At 39.9% G+C, this 19,302-nt stretch overlaps 2 long non-coding RNA genes across 2 annotated transcripts; one reads left to right on the forward strand and one right to left on the reverse strand.

Annotated features, from left to right (window-relative positions):
- Positions 1-8,066: 8,066 nt before the first annotated feature.
- On the forward strand, positions 8,067-18,484 carry LOC117810698. The gene is made up of 3 exons (XR_004630833.1): positions 8,067-8,206; positions 11,343-11,498; positions 18,367-18,484. It is a non-coding gene; the product is annotated as an uncharacterized LOC117810698 (long non-coding RNA).
- On the reverse strand, positions 15,681-17,224 carry LOC117810697. The gene is made up of 3 exons (XR_004630832.1): positions 16,896-17,224; positions 16,608-16,708; positions 15,681-15,984 (listed from the first exon to the last, which is right to left on the reverse strand). It is a non-coding gene; the product is annotated as an uncharacterized LOC117810697 (long non-coding RNA).
- Positions 18,485-19,302: the final 818 nt, after the last annotated feature.

A 19,302-nucleotide genomic window follows, 5' to 3' on the forward strand; every position in this document is an offset into this window, starting at 1 on the left:
TACAGTATATTCAGCCTCACTGATGTGTCAGTGTCAGCAGAATGCAGTTTTGTAATCAATTTGGACTCAGGGGCGGAGTGGGTTGATGTTCCTTACTGCAAAGTAAATCCCAGAGTGACTGTTGCTCATATAGTGCAAGCAGGACAATCAATTTCTTCAGTGTGGCCACTGGAGAGCTTGCTGTGTGAAAAATATGAGCTGAGCCAGAGTTCAGGCTGAGAGCGGCACTTTACTCATGTCCTCCTAGAGTAGAGTATACTTAGTTCCCCTGTCCTCATGCAGATGTTTTTTGATTTAACACCACTTCTCAGCCTCATTGAGGTTTCGTTTATACCGCTATTAAATCATAACAGTCCATGACGGCATATTTTCCAATGTAGCACTGTACTTATGCAAATTTAGGACTAACTAGGCGGTAAGAAATATAAATAATACCTTATCATGAACTTAAATTCACATACACAACAGGCCTGACAAATAATTCGATATCTATGGGTTTCGGTCACTATTTTGTAAAAATTAGGTCAGTAGCAGCCTAATTCTTCAAGAATTTAAGAAATTCAGCTCCTTCACTGAATTCAGCATACATTAATATTGCCAGGTGCATGTTTTAGGGCATAACCAACCAAAAAAAATACCACAAATCGTTTGTGATATGCTCAGTGCCAGGCATATTGAGGAAAACCTTCAGTTGCAAGGAAAAACTTTCTTTTAACAGGCAGAAACCTCAAGCAGAACTAGACACGTTAGACAGTCATCTGCCTAGACCAAGTTGGGGTTGGAAAGAGGGATAAAGGAGATTGAGAGAGAGAGAGAGAAAGAGAGAGAGAGAGATAGATAGAGAGAGAGAGAGAGAGAGAGAGAGAGAGAGAGAGAGAGAGAGAGAGAGAGTGAGAGAGAGAGAGAGAGAGAGAGAGAGAGAGAGAGAGAGAGAGAGAGAGAGAGAGAGAGAGATAGTAGTAGTAGTAGTAGTAGTAGTAGTAGTAGTAGTAGTAGTAGTAGCAGTAGTAGTAGCTGTTGCCGCTGGAGTCCGGCATGCCTGTAGTAGCTAGAGTCTGGGACGTCCACACACAGCAGTAGGCCGTCTACAGGAATAATCACCTCTATTCTGTCTCATTTCTTACAGTTTTTCTCAGTTGCTTACACACAAATACTGGTACTTGAGACACAATGATCATAACATGTGACCCATGCACCAATCCCCTGAACCAGTCCTGCAAAACTACAAGCACAATTCCTGCTTTACACTTAAATTGCAGTTCTAAAACCCACTTTTTTTTCAAAACACTACAAACAATTATCTGCATTTGGCACAATTTTCATGAAGAAAATCTCTTGTTTTCACAAGGAACACACTGTCATTCAAAATTCTAAAGTGAATTGCCCTACTATGCACACTGACTGGGCAAACACCTGTCACACAGTTTTACAATTAGCAATCAGAGCTATATTTCCGTCTGCTGCTTGGCCAGGAAAAACATTGCTGGTGATGTGGATGAGGTGTTGTGGCCAGACCAAAACAGAAGAGAGGATGAAGCATAGTTTCTTTATATTTACTGTAACTGTATACAGTAAATTGTTCTGTTGTTTTGTGTGTAGACCACTGTATGATCAACTTTGTGTTGTTTGGGATGCACACTGTGTACACTTTTTTTGGGGGGGGAACAAATAAAATATATTTGTTACTGTGTATTTCTGTGTTTTGAGTATAATTCAATATTCTAAGATATTTCATATCACACTTATCTATGTACTGTCTGTAGTAAGTGTAACACTGAACATAAAAAAGGCCTGTCTCAATATGATGAATGGAGAAGAAGTGTTTTACATTGAGCACATCTTATAAATGTCTATTCATATGGTGGTTCGTGTGCGTGTGTCATTTGAAAACAAAATACAATGTTGAGAAAAAATAACATTGTTTCGAATGCAAAGTTTCACTTTGCAGGAGAATTGAGGGGTTTTGCCCATCCTGTGTGTGTTTTTGATTTGTGTGTAGAGCTCTGTGAGTATGAGGCATGCTTTCAGAAAATGTGTGTAAACAATCGAGAAAAACTTTAAAACATCCCTTTTGAATGTGCTGTTCTCTAGAAACAAATCTGATTCTGAAGATGAAAAATAAATAATCAAAGCTTTCTGGTACACCCCCAAATGACTGATACATACTGCCCGTAAACAAAGTGAAAACTAATGTTATTTCACAGATGAGTCTACAGGTTAACTCACTAAGACAAAGATCAGAAATGACAAATACATCCAGGAAAGAGAAGCGCTCATTACCTATAAAGTTATGTACTCTAACAGGACATGCCAATTTGATGTAGATTCGTCAGAGTCATCTGTATTCCTTTGACGTCTACAGGTTTTATTGGCAATCTCGTAAATGTGATTCTCTGAAATTATGGGCTGCTTTAACAGTGGGGGCATCAGGTTTTTAATCTGGCTTAAAAGCCCATTAAAATCCATGAATCAGTTGGCACGATAAGAAACTGCGGAGGACATTGTCGCCTTTCCCCCTTTAAGAACTGTGTAATTACTTCTCTCGTGTTTTATATAGATTAATGAGGACCCGATTTCCTGGGAATCACTCGTGAGCTATATCTTGTCCATAGAGATGAGGGCAAACATCGTCTTTGTTGACCTAAATCTATATCTATCTAAGAAATTGTGACTTTGGAAAGTTAGTTCCAGGTTGTCCACTTTGTAATTTATTACTCTGGGGGTTTCCATGAGTTTCAAGGACCTCACAAAACTGATGGATTTGCTTCCCAAAAAGGAACCAAGTGTTCCCCAGAAAACTGCTCATCGTCCCAGTGGTCTAATGGATCCATGTCTGTGTAGATCCTTAAAGGGACCAAGGCTGGGTCAGTCAGGACTCAAGAAGATACAGACAAACATATCTATTTTGCAGCCACTGTGGTAAAGTTATTACCCTGTATAGCCTCCACTTGTAGCCCACCACAGTAATCCACATGCTCAGACTCCCATGGGTGCTATAAGGGGTTTGAATTGGACCTATTGCCAGCCCATCATTAGCCTTTGTTAGACACATGGACACACTTCATGACAACAATATTTGCAGCCCATGACTCATCCTGTGGAAGATATATCTGACATTGGGTTTTAAATCAAACTTAGAGTACTGCTTCCTTACAAACCACAGGTATGTTTGTATCTGTGAGGTCGAACACTTTGAGTGCATGACTTTCCTTAAACATCTTATAAAACATTTCTTTGATTATTACAGAGTTTGAATCAATGTTTGCTCAATGTCAGTATTATTCATTACTGCTTTTAGTGGTGCATTTGTCAGCTATTATCATCACCATCTGTCATTCAGAGTAACATAAAAAGCAGCAACCTGTGCTGCTGAGGGATAAAATCAATAGTGGAAAGCTAAAAGCTGCAGTTTCTTGAGTGGCCACTTGGTGCTTGGTCCAACTGCAAGTCAACCCCGTAGACTGTATAAAACATAGACAATAAAGGCAGATTTATACTTCTGCGTTGAATCTACCGCACTTCCTAAGTCGGATCCCCACTCATTGGTTGCACATTAGCCGTGTATTTCATCTCCTCTCTATTCTTCCCTGTAATCATGTTTGTATGATAAACAGCAACATGTATCAGCTGTAGATTAACATAACGTGCTCTGAATCGCTGTGGAAAAGTAAACAGAGATCGTAGCGGGGCCGTAAGCAGGCGACCGGCGATCAGAGAGACTCTACTGCCCTCAAGCATTTCGGCGGAGAGTTGCTGCACGACATGGACACATCGACGCACAAGTATATGGTGCTCATGTCCGCATCAGCCCCTGCTGCGTGGGGGCGATGCAGAAGTATAAATCAACCTTAAAACAACAGTTTCATAACCATGAGTGTTTGTTTCAAATCAGCTCATGGATGTGTTCTGCTGTGGACTGTACCGACCTGAGGGATTGTTGATAATTTGCTTTGGTTGGCAGAAGGGGTGGGACATCAGTCCTGTGGCTCCACCAGCAACATATCACATACAGCTTACTGTATATTAAATACAAACTTCCTTTAAAGTAGCAGCTTTTCCCTACAGTTTATTTACTACTGCTGAACAGTATTTTCAGAGCTGTTGTGAAATATGTAAATCCTCGGCAGTAACATAAAGCAAACCTGTTGAAGCCTACTGGTCCCCTACATCTACATCCTCAAAGCATTAGGGGAAACAGTTGGACATTCAGCATCCTCTGCTCTCATAGCAGCACTCAGGCCCACACACAACTGTTCCTGTTCTCTAATTTATGATTCATATCAAATAAATGCATGGCTAAACTACAAATTATTATCATGCAGTTTGATTCTGGATATTACCTGGATACGTTCCATGGACTGGAAATTATGGCAGAAATCAGTGTGTGTGTGTGTGTGTGTGTGTGTGTGTGTGTGTGTGTGTGTGTGTGTGTGTGTGTGTGTGTGTGTGTGCGTGTGTGTTTGTGTGTGTTTGTGTGTGTAGGAGGGAGGGGGGGGGGGGGGGGGGGGGGGTGGTGTACTATGATTTTTCCTTTCTCTATGCACAGTTACTAATGAGGCACGACAGTCTTCTTTTATACCATCTGTTCCCTCAGCTTTAGTGGAACAGTTGTCAGTCACTCTTCTTTATCAAACCTTAGAGATTCATATAATGGATCTTAAAAATCACAGTGTAGTACAAAAAACAAAAGCCTCTATTCACCCTTGTTGCTAATCACCTTTATTTAATCATACACCTCATGTCCTCAACAGTCTAATAATCAGGACTTTGTATATCAGAAATTTAAGAACTGACATTTTTTTTACAAGAGTATTAGCTATTATTAAAGCTATGTACGGCTTTAGTAGTGTACTTGAGCTCTATCAGGATCTAAAGATGTATCTTTCAAGCAGGGGTGAACAGTAATGAAGTAAATTGTTTTAGTTAATGTTTATATATTCAACAATGTATATCTATTATTGTGGGAAAATTAACTACTTCTACTTCACTACATCTGAAAGACAAATATCATACTTATGTCTCCACCACATTTTTATGAATATTCTTGTTATTCAGTCAGCTGATTTATTATATTTTCTCGTCTAACACCCCGTCCAAAAGACAATAAACTGTGTTTGTGTAGTTCTGCGTGTACTTTGTGAATGAGTGTCTACATCTTGAGCCCATGTTTGAGGTTTCTGAAATGAGGAATGAATTGGATCATTTCAAATGTTTGCACACAAACTTTCTCACAGCCTACAATAATTTGCCATGCAACCTGAGAAAGCATGTGGATGGATGTATAGCTCAACATTTGTTTAATTACAGATTAACATTTTAAAGAAAGTTACCTATGCTTGTAGTGACTTGGTTGCAAAGATGTGGAAAAAAAAACAAAGGGAGCTTTAGCAGCACCAGGAATGTAACTGCAACATTTATCTGGGGGTTAGCTTCAGTGAGGTGGTGCTAATTTTAATGTAAGGTAGCTGGTAGCTTAGTTTACTACACTTTACAAGTAGTTTGCCTATTCCTGACTACATCAGTCAGTAATGGGCAAGAAGCAACTTTGTTCTCAATTGAAATCTACAGCTCAAAAAGAGAAAAATACTATAAAAGGTTTGTAATTACTCACTTGGTATGTCTATCAATTTCTCAATCTCCACTCTCTTTCAATTTCTGCTCCCATTTCCACAGCTCCATCTATCACCGGCCCTTCTACCCTATCTATTTTTATCTCTTGTCTTTCTCAGCTCACTCATTTGTCTCTCAACCTCCCTTTTTCTTGCCCTCTCTCATCCTTTCTGTCTCTTCTTCGTCTTTTCCTGCCTTTTATCAGTGTTATCACACCACCCCTCGGCCTCACTGATGTAAACTGACAAGTGAAATATAGCTAATTGGAAAATCTTGCGCTACTTAATCCCATCTGACAAAAAATCTATTTCCCTTCCCCCCTTCATGGGAACATTCATCAAGTCAGAAACAAACTTGTTGCTGGAGGTAAGTAAGGATCAATCATAAATGAGTCATGAGCTTCCTCTTTGAAAAGAAGGATGACAGTATATTTCCTACAGTGATTTTAAGACTCGGGCAACATTGGTCCTGACACGTGACTGATGGCCATGAGTAAGTTTTATTGATGTGAGGTAAAAATAAACCTTTTTACTGTGTATGTAGAAACATCATTGACTCCTACTTTTTACACATTTTGTTAAGATGTCGAATCTTCAAATGTGAAAACATATATTGCCTATCTTGTGAACAGTTTTTTTAAAATACCAAAATCATCAAAACAAAACCTTTACTTTGAAAAAAAAAAGTGACACCTGCTTTTTTAAGATTTGTGATCATACGTCATTTGCGTTTTACAAACATATTGCTGCAGTTTTCCTATTACCTACCTTACTTTGTGTTGATTCTTGTAAACCCAGAGGCAGAAATATGTGCAATGTCACGCATTAGCAGGTACTTTTGTTTCCTTTGCTGGTACACAAGGATTAATTAAAGATGAATCACCTAATGAAAACATGCTCCAAAGCACAGGTGTACGGTCGCCCTGAAGGGCAACACAACAACATTTCACAAAACACAACGTTTCACAAAAAGACTTCATTTCAATCTTCCATGGACAGTCCTCACCAGGATTCAAACATGGGACCCTTGGATTAAGAGTCAGCATTCACACCACACCAGAGAGCAACTCTGAAATTATTGGCTCTTAAGGTGTTTTCATTTAAAAAATGTTTTGTTGTAGTTTAAAAGTACAGATTATCCACATTGTGAGGAAAGTGTTTAATTTCCACCTCACATTGTAAACCCATGGTGGGATTTGAACCCAGAACCATCACACTGAAAGGAAGCAGGGCTATCCTCAACACCAGGGGGCTGCAGCAATGAGCTCCCTTTTAATACCACCTTCACTAGCAAGGACCACACCAACAACAGAATGAGATTTGAAAGATAGTTTATTGATTACGGATTATTGTATCAATCAACTTTTGAACTCGTAGTCGCTTTGGGGAAGCTTCGTAGGGGATCCGCCGTAGCACCCGAGCACGACGAACCCCCTCAGGGCCCTATGGATAAGCAGGAGAGGAGGAGAGGAGCAGAAGGAGAAAGGGAAGGGAGGGAGGGATGTGGAAATGAGAGCAAGAAAGGAGGAAATGGTCAGGTTTAAATTTATGGGAAAACGGAAGAGGCGTGGTTGAGGTGCAGCCCTGCTCCTAAAATGTTGCTATAATCACCATTTATACCACCTTATACCAACTTATACCACCATCTCCTCTTCCATTCTTTCCAATTTAAAGTTTAAAATTTGTGCAAGGACTCATCTGAGTAGTAGTAATAGAAATATCAGGGGTGACTACCTGCATAAATTGTAATCCCAGATTATTCAATCTGGGATTGAATAAAGGCAGATTGGGTTCCAGCCCAAGATTTTTTGGCCTTACAGCCTTATTTAGAGCTATGGCAGTAGATGGAGTAGGAAACTGAGAAGAAAGAGTGGGGAATAACATGCAGCCCTTCGGCTCGCCACACATGCTGTAAAAGTGCTGGTGGTGAATACTAAAGAAAGAAAGGAAAGGTACTTTATTGATCCCCTTGGGGGAAATTCAATTTTTTCCACTCATGCTATTTTTGGACATGCTACATGACAGTTTTTTTGGTATATACATACAAATGTACACACATGCAGTGAACATGCTCAGGGAGAGCTGTCAGAGTGAGGATACTGCCATCAACCAGCACGCCCCAAGCAGTTGGGGGTTTGGTGCCTTGCTCAAGGGCACCTCGGCAGTGCCCAGACAAGTGAACCAGCACCTCTCCAGCCACCAGTCCACTTGCCAAGCTTCGTCCATACTGGGACTCGAACCGGCGACCCTTCGGTTCCCAAGCCAAGTCCATATGGACTGAGCTACTGCCTACTACAAATGAACCAAAACACTTATTTGTATCTGAAATCTGTAAATAGAGATTGCTGCTGTAGGTTGCTGTTCTTCCTATATGTGTTTTCTCACCTGAGCGATTGTGCGTCAAGCCCTCACTGTTTGCAGCTGTGTCCTAATTGTCTCACCTGTTCCTGAATACCACAATTAACTGACCCTTTTTTTCTTGTGTGGATGTGTTCATGGTTTTTCTGACACAGACTTCCTCTGCTTATTTCTGTTATTTTTTGGACATTGTCACCTTATTTTTGGATATTCTACTCTACCGGCTCCTGACTGATTCAGTAAGTGTTTTCTTCATTAAATCTTAAAGTCTGCCATTAGGTCCCCTCTTTTTGTGATAGTACAAAAAATACAAAAACGTGAGTCTTTGAAGGGGTATAGATATTTTGTTTTGACATGAACTTTAAAAAAAAAGGTACATAATGCAGAATTTTAGTTATACTACAAATATTATCTAAATAATCAAAATGTTATCAAAATGTTACAAGTTTATGAATACATACAGTGGAAGTACGCAGACACATTCTAACTGATCTAGATGGGTTGTCCATGCTTTCACTCATTTTATTAAAACAGAAAACTTTTTTTTTCGAAAATTCAAAGAGCTCTTTGCTTTTCTGGGTCATTTTGCCAAAAGAGCAAGTGTAGCTTTTGATACATTAAGGACCTTTGTTCAATAATACTTCTGTTCTTCTTCTAAAGTACAACATTCAATTAATCCTAATCCAATCCCTAACCCTAATCCAAACCCTTACCCTAATCTAACCACTAACCCTAATTTAAACCCTGATCATAACCCCAATTCGAACCCTACCCTGAACCCTAATCATAACCCTAATCCAAACCCTAACCCTTATCATAACTCTAATCATAACCCTAACCCTTATCATAACCCTAATCCAAACCCTAACCCTAGTTCAAACCCTAAGACTAACCCTAATAATATTCCAAACTCTGATCATAACCCTAACCCTAATCATAACTATAATCATAACCCTAACTCTAACCCTAATCATAACCCAAACCCAAATCATAACCCTAACCTTAAGTTATAGCCTTAACCCTTTTCATAACTATAATCATAACCCTAACTCTAAACCAAATCACAATCCTGACCCTAATAATAACCTCTATCCGTTCACTGGATCGTCCCACCTGCAATATCACAACTCATCCATTAAAACAACCAAGCACTCACACACTGGCACCCCGTCCAGCCCCAACATTTGCCAGGAACACAAACGCATCATCAGTACATTGAGTGATTGCAAACACATAGTTATTAAGCCAGCAGATAAGGGGGGCCAAATAGTCATCCAAGATAGGGACAATTACATCTTAGAGAAACACAGACAGTTAATTAACAGCACATACTATAAACCATTACAGCACTCATTACAATTAGAAACACAAACACTGGTCAGGCAGATTACAGGCACACTTTACAGACAAAAATAATCACAGCCATCATAACCCAAATCATAACTCTAACCCAAATCATAATACTAACCCTAATCCTAACCTCAACCCTAACCCAAATCATAACCCTAACCCAAATCATAATACTAACCCTAATCCTAACCTCAACCCTAAATCTAATAGTAACCTTAATCATAACCTTGACCCTAACAGTAACCCTAACCCTAAGCATAACCTTATTCATAACCCTTACACTAATCACAACCTTAACCCTAGCCCTAACAGTAACCCTAACCCTAATCATAACCTTAAAGGGATATTTCAGTTTTTTTTAAGTGGGGATGTATGAGTTACAGCACAATATTGCTCGTTAGCCACAATGTGTGCCGGTGAGCTCTTCCCCTTTAATGAGAAAAATCCCAGAGGACCGGCAGGTAAGCTAGGCTATTGTCTCTGTGGACGGGGCCTCCTATTTCGTGTAATTTCACCAAAGTTAAGAAAATATGGTCCAGGCACTCATCACGGTGCAAATGCATGCACCAGTAAAAAAAATTGGAGCTATTCAGTTTGCTGTCAGAAACCCCCTTTGTTTTGGACCCACCTGGCAGACTGGTGTTCTTCCGCTGCATGAGCATGAATACATGCCGATAAACTGTTTGGATCAACAAGCACGTAGCATTTTTAGCAGACACTTTTAGGAACAAAAACTACAAACTGCAGAAATGAGTGATTCTGACAGCGACTATGACATGCTGTTCACTGTGGACACAAGATGATTTCTCTATGAACCAGAGTTTACAGAGGAAGAACTCCAGATGCAGACCCAATGTGCCAAAGAAGAAGAGAGGGGAGAAAGTTCTGTGGTAACGAGTGAGCAGGAGAGATCCCACGTTACCTGGTCGTGCCGGTGTGTAAACTGTGAGCCCATGCCAACGAACCCAGAGAGCTTCTGCTGTTGGGAGAGGGACTTATTGTCAATACTTCAGGACCTTTCTGAATTAGAGGATATCAACTGCTCACATACGGCTCCAGTCTGCATCACTCATCATCCAGAGTTCCCTGCATTACAGGAGGTTTGCTTGTTTGAACAGCCGGGATAAAAACAGGTATGTACCATCTTTCAAATTTGCAGAAAAGTGAGTTTAATTCACTCTAAAGACCGACACCGCTTGATCCTGCTATGTGCTTGTTGATCCAAACAGCTGATCGGCGTGTATCATGCACAGATACTGACGGCAAACTGAATAGCTCCAATTTTTTTTTACTGGTGCATACATTTGCACTGTGATGAGTGCCTGGACCATATTTTCTTAACTTTGGCGAAATTACGCGAAATAGGCGGCCCCGTCAGCAGAGAATTGTAGCCTAGCTTACCTGCCAGTCCTCTGGGAATTTTCTCATTAAAGGGGAAGAGCTCACCGGCACACATTGTGGCTAACAGGAGCACTAATGTACTGTAACTCATACTACCCCACTTAAAAAAAAACTGAAATATCCCTTTAACCCTAGCCCTAACAGTAACCCTAACCCTAATCATAACCTTAACCCTAACCCTATACCTAATCTTAACCTTAATCCTAATCCTAACCTTAACCCTAGCCCTAATCATAACCCTAACCTTAAGATTATTTTATATAACAGAGCATTTTGTCTTTCCTATCAAAGCTGGTCATTCTCAATGCCTTATCCCAAAAAAAGTGAATTATTCCTTTACCACTAAAATGTTTACCCTTTGCCCTTAACTTTTCGGGTAATCCCCTTATGACTGCCTAGAAAAAATGTTCTTGTAATAAGAGCAAAGGCACTTTGAGGCTCTTCCTAGCATGTCATTTAGTCATCCACCGCTGTATAATCCCACTCTATCTCCACAGAACGGGCCAGGGCAGCGAATTAATAATACTCTCTGAGGGATGCAGCTCAAACCCTCTCTCAAAAATGAGGTCTGACAAAGTCACTGCTGTAATTGTATAAGCATTGCCACTTTTTGTTCACTTCCAGGCACATCAGTGGGAGTGAGGCTTGCAAGAGCTGCCCTCTTGGCCTTGGAGCTGCTGTCATATCTCTGGCCTGCCAGCTAACCCCTCAGCGGGAAATCAAATACACTTAATGGAGAGAGGAAACATTACCACTGTAATCGAACCTGGAATGAGATAAGTGTGTCACCAGTCACCACCACCTTCCTGAATATCTTTGCTGTGATAGAAAAGCCTTTTAATGTAACTCCAGTGTCAGCGGTCTTCATGCTTTTACTTGAATGGTAGGATGACAAGGCGCTTGTGTGCTGAATGTATTCAGCGACCTTCAGGTGCACCAATGAAGAATGTTAGTGCCAGCAAATTCTGAAAAAATACATTTAAAAATGAATAGTTATAGTACTCCAGTAACTGTATTAAATAATGTGAGTAGACAGAAAAAGGGAAAGAACAGTCATTGACTAATTTCATACAGCTGCCATTTTCCTCTGAAGTCACAGTCATGATTGGGAACTAAAATTCTGTCATTATGTATGATAGCATAATGCATAATGTTTGATCAGCAATAAAAAGAAACACCGAAAAATTTTGAGGGACAATAAATGGCAGATATTTTAAGTTAAAATAACATATTTTAGCTAAAGTCTAGCAACAGCTGATATTAACATTCAGGCACTTCTAAGAAATGTTGAAAGCTGGTATTTGCTGTGGTCTAGCTCATAGGTTTTAAAACATTTTGAGTTGAAACATAGACTGATATCACTCAAAATGTTCTCTTCAATTTTCTTTCTGTGGTTTAATAACCAAGAAACTGACATACCTATTGTTACTCAACCAACAATACGACATAAAACCAAGAACAAAATAGTTTAACACTAAATTAGAATGTGAGCTTCTCACCCTGAGTGTGACAACAAGGCAGCTGTGTGATTATGGTGAAATGCCAAATATGAGCTGTTTTCCCATGTTTCATGATTTTAGTGTTACTTAAAGGGTCACTCAGATACACACACATACACACACATTGGGCCATTTGTCCATTCACAATGGCCCTTAACAGCTCCTGGTGGTGGGCGGCCAGTGGATCAAGTTCTCCCTTTGATTAAGGTCAGTGTTTCTGAGAGCAGAGGCTCAGTGGTGCCGGGCTCACCACAAACCAGCTCCTGTTTCAGGGGAAATGGGCAGAGCTCAGAGGGCAACCTCAAGGTGAAAGACTTAAGAAGTGCTGGGTTGTAGTGGAGGATGATACTGAGTTCACGGCAGAGATCTGTGTTTTTCCTGTTGAGTCAGAGGAATGAGGTTTCCGAGAAATGCTGACAACCTTTGAACGTGAAGTTAGACGTGTGTTTCATTAAAGTTGTTTTAAGTTTTTGTATCTTAGACCTCTTTTTATTAAAATGTGCTTGGCAAATGATAACAGCTATCAAATACCCCAATGGCAGTATTTTTTAACAAATCTGATATTATGTAGGAGCATTATTTTAAAACATTTATATTTATTAGCACCAAGCAGCCATTTTACATGAGTTCTCCAGTCAAAGGAAAAAAATATTCTCTTCCTTTAAAGCTTCTTAAAACTTTTGTACTGAATACTCACTTCTTTGTGAGCAAATATTTAATCCCTCAGCTTTGATGAAAACTGGCAAAGGGGTCGAAATCAATCTGCCGAACACGGTGAGCCATGAGGAGTTCAATTAAGCTGATAAAATACAATTACACAGAATGTCAACGGTTGCCTCTTTTCATACCAGATGCAAATCTAATTTGATTGTTTCTCCTTCCCTAAACAGCCACATTTATATCAATCAGTTGTTACACTAGTAATTTGAAGATTACTTAATTGCTTCATAAGTTTTGATTTTGTTTATTCTGTATTGTGCCAAATGACACTATGGGGGTCTCTCTGTAATACCTGTAATAATATCAGTGCTGAAAAGGCATTTTGTTTTGTGCATATGGTGCACTAACTTAGTGTGCTTATTTTGAACACAAAATTGCAACAACAGGTAATGTCTTAAACATCATATCATATCCTTCAGAAATGCCATCATTGTAATGAAGTCAATTTCTGCAATGGGATGGTAAGACAAATACCCCCCTCTAAATACTGCATTACATCCCAGTCCAAAGATCTGCCTTGGAATTCATTTGTCCTCTTGTCCTGAATGTCAAGCCAACTTACATTGTGTCACACTTCCACAAAGCAATATGGAAGAGAACCAACAGCTTTCTCTCCTCATCTGGAGATACAGTGAAACATTAACAATTAATAATGAAGAAATTCATCAGAAGAGACTATGCATATAGATAGCCTACTTAAGCCGGAAGCCACCATTCACATAACTTGCAGGGAGTGGTGGATAATTAAAGTGGCTCTCCTTCTTTCCTTCCCTTTCTGTGACTAATAGAGAGGCCATGGTGACAGAAGGAGGACACAGCTCTCACAGGACTGTGGTTCATCTATAATAATAGTTACCAAACTCTTTATGAAGTAGGAAGACCCTGAAAGACTGCAGACCTGAATGGCGCATGAAGTCAAAAGTCCTTAAAGTAAAACTCTGTGGTTTCTGCTATGGACTGCAGACTACCTGATTAAAATTTGGGAACTCTTTCAACAGAGATTTAGCGAGCTAAAACAGCCTTAACAGAATCCCCTAAGATGTCTTGAGGCGTATCCCCCTATTACGCCAAAGTTATGTTATTTTTCCTTTAGGTTAAAGTCACTTGGCTGACTCTTTGCCTGACTATTTACCCATCCTTGTCCAATGCTGTGACCTTAACCTGTGGCCAGGCGTAAGTGCCCCTGCAGACAACCCTAGTGTCCCACTGGTTTGATTTTGGCCCAGAAATCCCTGCTAATCCCTAACCTGCATATGAAAAAGTTATCCCTGTGTGATTACATGTTAGCTAAGACAGTTTCATGTTCATCCATGGGCTTCTGTAGTTGGGACCATGACCACCTGTGGACCTACTAATCCTAACCTGACAGATAAAGTGCTCACCTCTGCTAGATCTCAGCCTGAAGTCACCTAATTATACAAATCTCTGGGAATAGGTCATACAGGATTTATTAAATATCATGAGGATTTAGTCCACACTGATCAAATATTCACCCTTCAGCAGGATGGCTCTCATGCAAATCAATCAGAGCTGGGTTCATACAGAACTGTGTTTTTGCACTATTCCTCAGAGTCCTGGAGTTGTAGTGTACACTGGAAACTATTAATGTTGACAGCACGAAAACAATTGTTAATGTGCATACACTGTTTACCTCATAACCTTTCCGATCTGCCATTCCCCTGCTGTTTAAAGCTTCTCACTGGCATTTGTGACCTTAGCTGTTATGGAAACCTTTGCTTGCCGGGGGTGTTAATACTCTAAAACCTAGTTTAAACACATACTCCTGATAAAATACTACTCTAATTTCCTTCTCTCAATTTACTGGAAAAACAAAGAGGAAGACAGACATGACTTATAGCTTTTGTGGCTTGGCTTAGGTTCTGATGATGTTGCAAACTAGAGAATGCAAGACGTCGAAAATCTGCTGAGGCATTATTATGATGATGCATGAAACTTTCCTAAGGGCACCACCTGCAGTTAGATGTGATATTTAAACAGCAGGAGATTCTTCTGCAGCTTTATTACATGATTTTTCATTACTCTTGATGGCAGTTGCAAAATAACACTTTTCCCATGATCCCCATAACCAGAAAAAAAACAGCAGGCATGCTTCGAAAAGGTGTTGAAAAATGAACTTCTGGTATATTGTTAAGAAACATAGTAATTCTCCTACAATGTGTTCAAGGTTCAACAAATAACAACAAATAATACCGATACGCTGTACTACTTTTTAGCCAGGAGTCAATCAATCAATCAATCAATCTTTATTTGTATAGCGCCAAATCACAACAAACGTTATCTCAAGACGCTTTTACAAACATAGGAGGTCTAGACCACACTATGTCAAATTATGAACAGAGACCCAACACCAAGACAGGGTAAGACTCAGTCTGACCCCACCTTAATCCATCATGAGCATTGCACATCGCAGTATTTAGCTAGTTACAGTGGTGAGGAAAAACTTCCTTTTAACAGGCAGAAACCTCAGGCAGAACCAGACTCATGTTAGACAGCCATCATGCCTCGACTGAGTTGGGTCTGGAAAGACAGATAGAGGGGAGTAAGAGAGAGAGGTGATAGTGATGAGACGAGTCGTAGAAGCTGTTGCCGCTGGAGTCCAGCACGTCCGTATCAGCTGGAGTCCAGATCGTCCACAGCAGGAGGACGTCTACGGCAGCTCAGAGGAATCTACGAGACAATGGAGCTCAGGGACTCCAGAAAGGTCTATGGTTAGTAACTTTAATGGGACAGGCAGAGTTAAAGTAAGTGATGAAGGGGTTGGGGGGAAGGAGTATAATCAAAATTTTAATATTTTGATATTTTAATATTATATTGTTTCGTAGTCAGTTTATTTGACTTCACAGTCAAAGCATGAGGTTTATGTCTGTGGTGCAGCCCATTTATTTGAAGAGTGTCATGTCAGGGACATTGAAATTGATTCAAGGGTGTGACAGAGCCCATGTGTTTACTCACATACATGACTGCTGCTCTGTAAATGTCTGCTCGAGGCTGCCAGTCGCATACAAGGGTAATAGAGAGATGTCAGGCTGTGAAAATAACACATTGATACAAAAATAATTCCAATACTTTACACCTTAAAAAATGACATGTGATGGCCAGAGACTTTGATTAGTCATTCATTACATTCATGTTGCCTACATCTTTTTATTTGCCTGTCATGTGTGGCAGGCAGATTTGATTTATTTGGTTAAAATGCTCAAGGTTAGTGTCAAAAATGTAAAGACTGACATATTATAATGTTGTTGTGTTTTTTTTTTTTACAATGGCAAACAATATGTTGCTAAATTGTTTGGAGGCATCCCTGATTTAAACCAGAGATCCTCAAAAACAAATTGAATAAATACAACTTGTGCTGTTTGTAAAATATTGTAAAGATGTAAACCAGAAGCTGATATATGCACATTAAGCTAGGAGATGTTTATCACATTTTAGTGTTAAGAAAAATGAACTGCATTTTCCAACAGCATCAGCAACTCGTATATAAATTGATTCAAAAGCAGAGTCAGGCTAGCTCATTTAAATAGAATCTGTAAAGAGCAGTCAGGCTAGCTAGCACACAATTAAGTATTCAGTAGAAATGCAGAGTCAAGCTAGATAGCTCACATCCTCACACAAATGTTTAATCAGTTCATGAGTCATGCTAGCTTACTTGTGAACTTTAGAAAAAACAGAGCCAAGCTAGCTAGCTCACATATTGTTGTATCTGTCATCTGGAAAAAGGCAGAGGTATCCATTTCACATTTGTGTGATCTGAGAAAAAAAAACACACTAATGTTAGCTGAATTGCACATTTATGCAGTCAATTTTACAGCAAAGTCATGAGTCATGCTGGCTAATACACATTGATGTTATTTGTACAAAAGCAGAGTCATGCTAGCTTTTTCCACCTGTTTCCAGCTTTTATGCTAAGCTATGCTAACCAGTCACCAACTCTAACCTCATGAGGACAACCAAGGAGGGAAGAGAGAAGATGAAGTGCTTCAGCAGGTGTTCTTCCGTCCTCCTCATGGTTGAGTTACTGCAGCCCTCCTTGGGCTGTTGGCCTCTGATAAACCCGCTTTTCTGAGGCCTATGGTGGAAGCCCAGTTTAATGGAATTGCTCTCACCCGGGTAGCGCTGGTCTATTGACTACTCTCTCTGTGAATGAGGACCTCCCTTGGTGAACTGAATGAACCGAAAGATTGATGAGGCTCCACTGTGTGAAATCGGCCTGGCCTCATATCCTATCCAGCCTGAAGGCTCCAAAAGATGTCTATTTAGAGAGTATAATTCATATGTATGTGAAAATGAAATGCCTCCGCTAGTTTGTTGGAAAAGCGATGTAAGCCAACATATGTCACACTAAAGTGAAACTGTCTGGAGGTCCTCAGTGTAATTGGCACAATGTTATAAATATGTCAGTCTCAGTGTTGTGCATTGGCCTCTAAAAATGCAGAGGACAGAAAATGAAAAATTGTTGTAATATAATGTTATAGTACAGAAATAGATGGCTCTGCATAAACTCTCAGCGTGACCCATTTTAAGCCTGAGAGAAATGGTTCATGAGTTTATTAATATATGCTACTTCTCCTAAGTGTATGCTGTTAAAGTTACAAAGACTGAGCGGTCTGTTGTCAGCAGGTAGCAGTGGATGTCTAACATTATGTTATACAACAGATATCTTCTGAGAGTTCAAGAGGCAGGCGACAGGCTGATAAGATGCTTATCACTGCTGAGGCTCTACATCCTTATCTCTCTTATAGAGACTCCTAGCTTTTGGCTCTAAAACACACAGACAATGATCCATTCTCAACAGGAATTCAAACTGTGTGTGGGGATAAAACGAAGTGTTTTCTTGATGTCTTTCTGTTTTTGGTAGCTTGGAAGTTGTGTGAGAAGCTTTTTTTTTTACTTCATATATGTCTAAAAAACTAATTTTGGTAAGGAAGGGTGTTCATCATCATATCTGGAGGACGCAGTCAGGATTAGCAGCTGCATTAGTCTTGAAGATGCACTATCATTTTGTGCAAATAGCAATTCAAGTATTGCTTATGGCAAAAAGCCAATTCTGTTAATGCAATTGTCCCCAAGTAATGGAGAGTCTTTTGTCTTCTCTGTTGGCCCCTGTTTCTTTTGCGGTGGTTGAGCCATTTAGCCAATTTAGCGATCCCATTCATCAGGTCTGTGAGTGCCCCCGTGTCTGATCGTTTGTCACAGGCTTTCATGCGTCTTCGACATCCCTCCTGCTGCTTCTCAAAATAGCGCAGGAGATTAAGAAGAGGAAAGCATTTTAGCCAAGTCCCAGGAGGTCTGTCATGTCATCCCCCTCATCCCTCCCTCAAACCCTCCCATTTTCCACCCCAGTCCCTCCTTTAACATCCACCTTTTCCGTTCCTCCTCTTTCTCCTTCTCCTCTCCATTTCCTCCAGTACTTTCACCTTATGGAGCCATCAAGGGAAATCATTGTCCAGAAGATGTGCTGTGTTGCACCATCAGTTTCAGGCAGACGCATTAGACCAGATGTGGACACATACTGCTGGGGCAGAAGGATACATTTTGACAGCAGATTCTGATGTGAAGTAAAGGTTTATTTATTGCAAATGTTCAAAAATTGAGAGTTTTTTTTTAAATCTACAACTAAGTTCAACAAAAGTGGAAATCAAACCACTGTGGCTACAAACTTTTTCTTTTCCCAGACGATTCTGACAGTTCATAGCAAGAAAAGAACATGTGTAATTAATAACCTCAGCAGTCTCAGTTGCCTGTGTCAGTGAATAATTATGCACGGTTAAATAACCATGGAAAAGGGGCAATTAAATGGCAAAAGGACGTGACTTATTTCAATAATTATACCTGTGTTTTTCCTGCAATCACATGTCTAAAGGTGTTCTGTAAACATTTTAGTAAGTTCCAGAGTCAAACAAGAGGAACTGTTACTTCCTGGAAACATGTAGAAATAATAAACAGCTGCTTTTATCACTGAATATCATATTACAGTTCAAAAACACATCAGATGATACTTTAAAGATAACCCTAGCTTTAGGATGTATGCCCTGTCTTTGCCCTGCAGTTAGTCGCACATCAAGAATACCATTAGAGATTTTCAGTATAGCGCTGCATGGCTCTGCATAAGAATAACTGTTGTGGCCTTACCAGCAGCAACAAGGAACAAACAAAACATTATCTGGCTTAACCTGATGTAATGAAAAAATAATAAGCAGCTTGACCTTGCATTAAATAGTATGAACTGGACGGGGCTCCGCACACACACATACACTTGTCATGGAAACACAGTAGGTAAGGTGACTCATTTATTCAGATGCAAAATAACAAAAGATAGATCTGAAGATCACCCCTGCAACAAT

The sequence above is a fragment of the Notolabrus celidotus genome, chromosome 3 (genome assembly GCF_009762535.1).
Source record: "Notolabrus celidotus isolate fNotCel1 chromosome 3, fNotCel1.pri, whole genome shotgun sequence".
Lineage (NCBI taxonomy): Eukaryota > Metazoa > Chordata > Actinopteri > Labriformes > Labridae > Notolabrus > Notolabrus celidotus.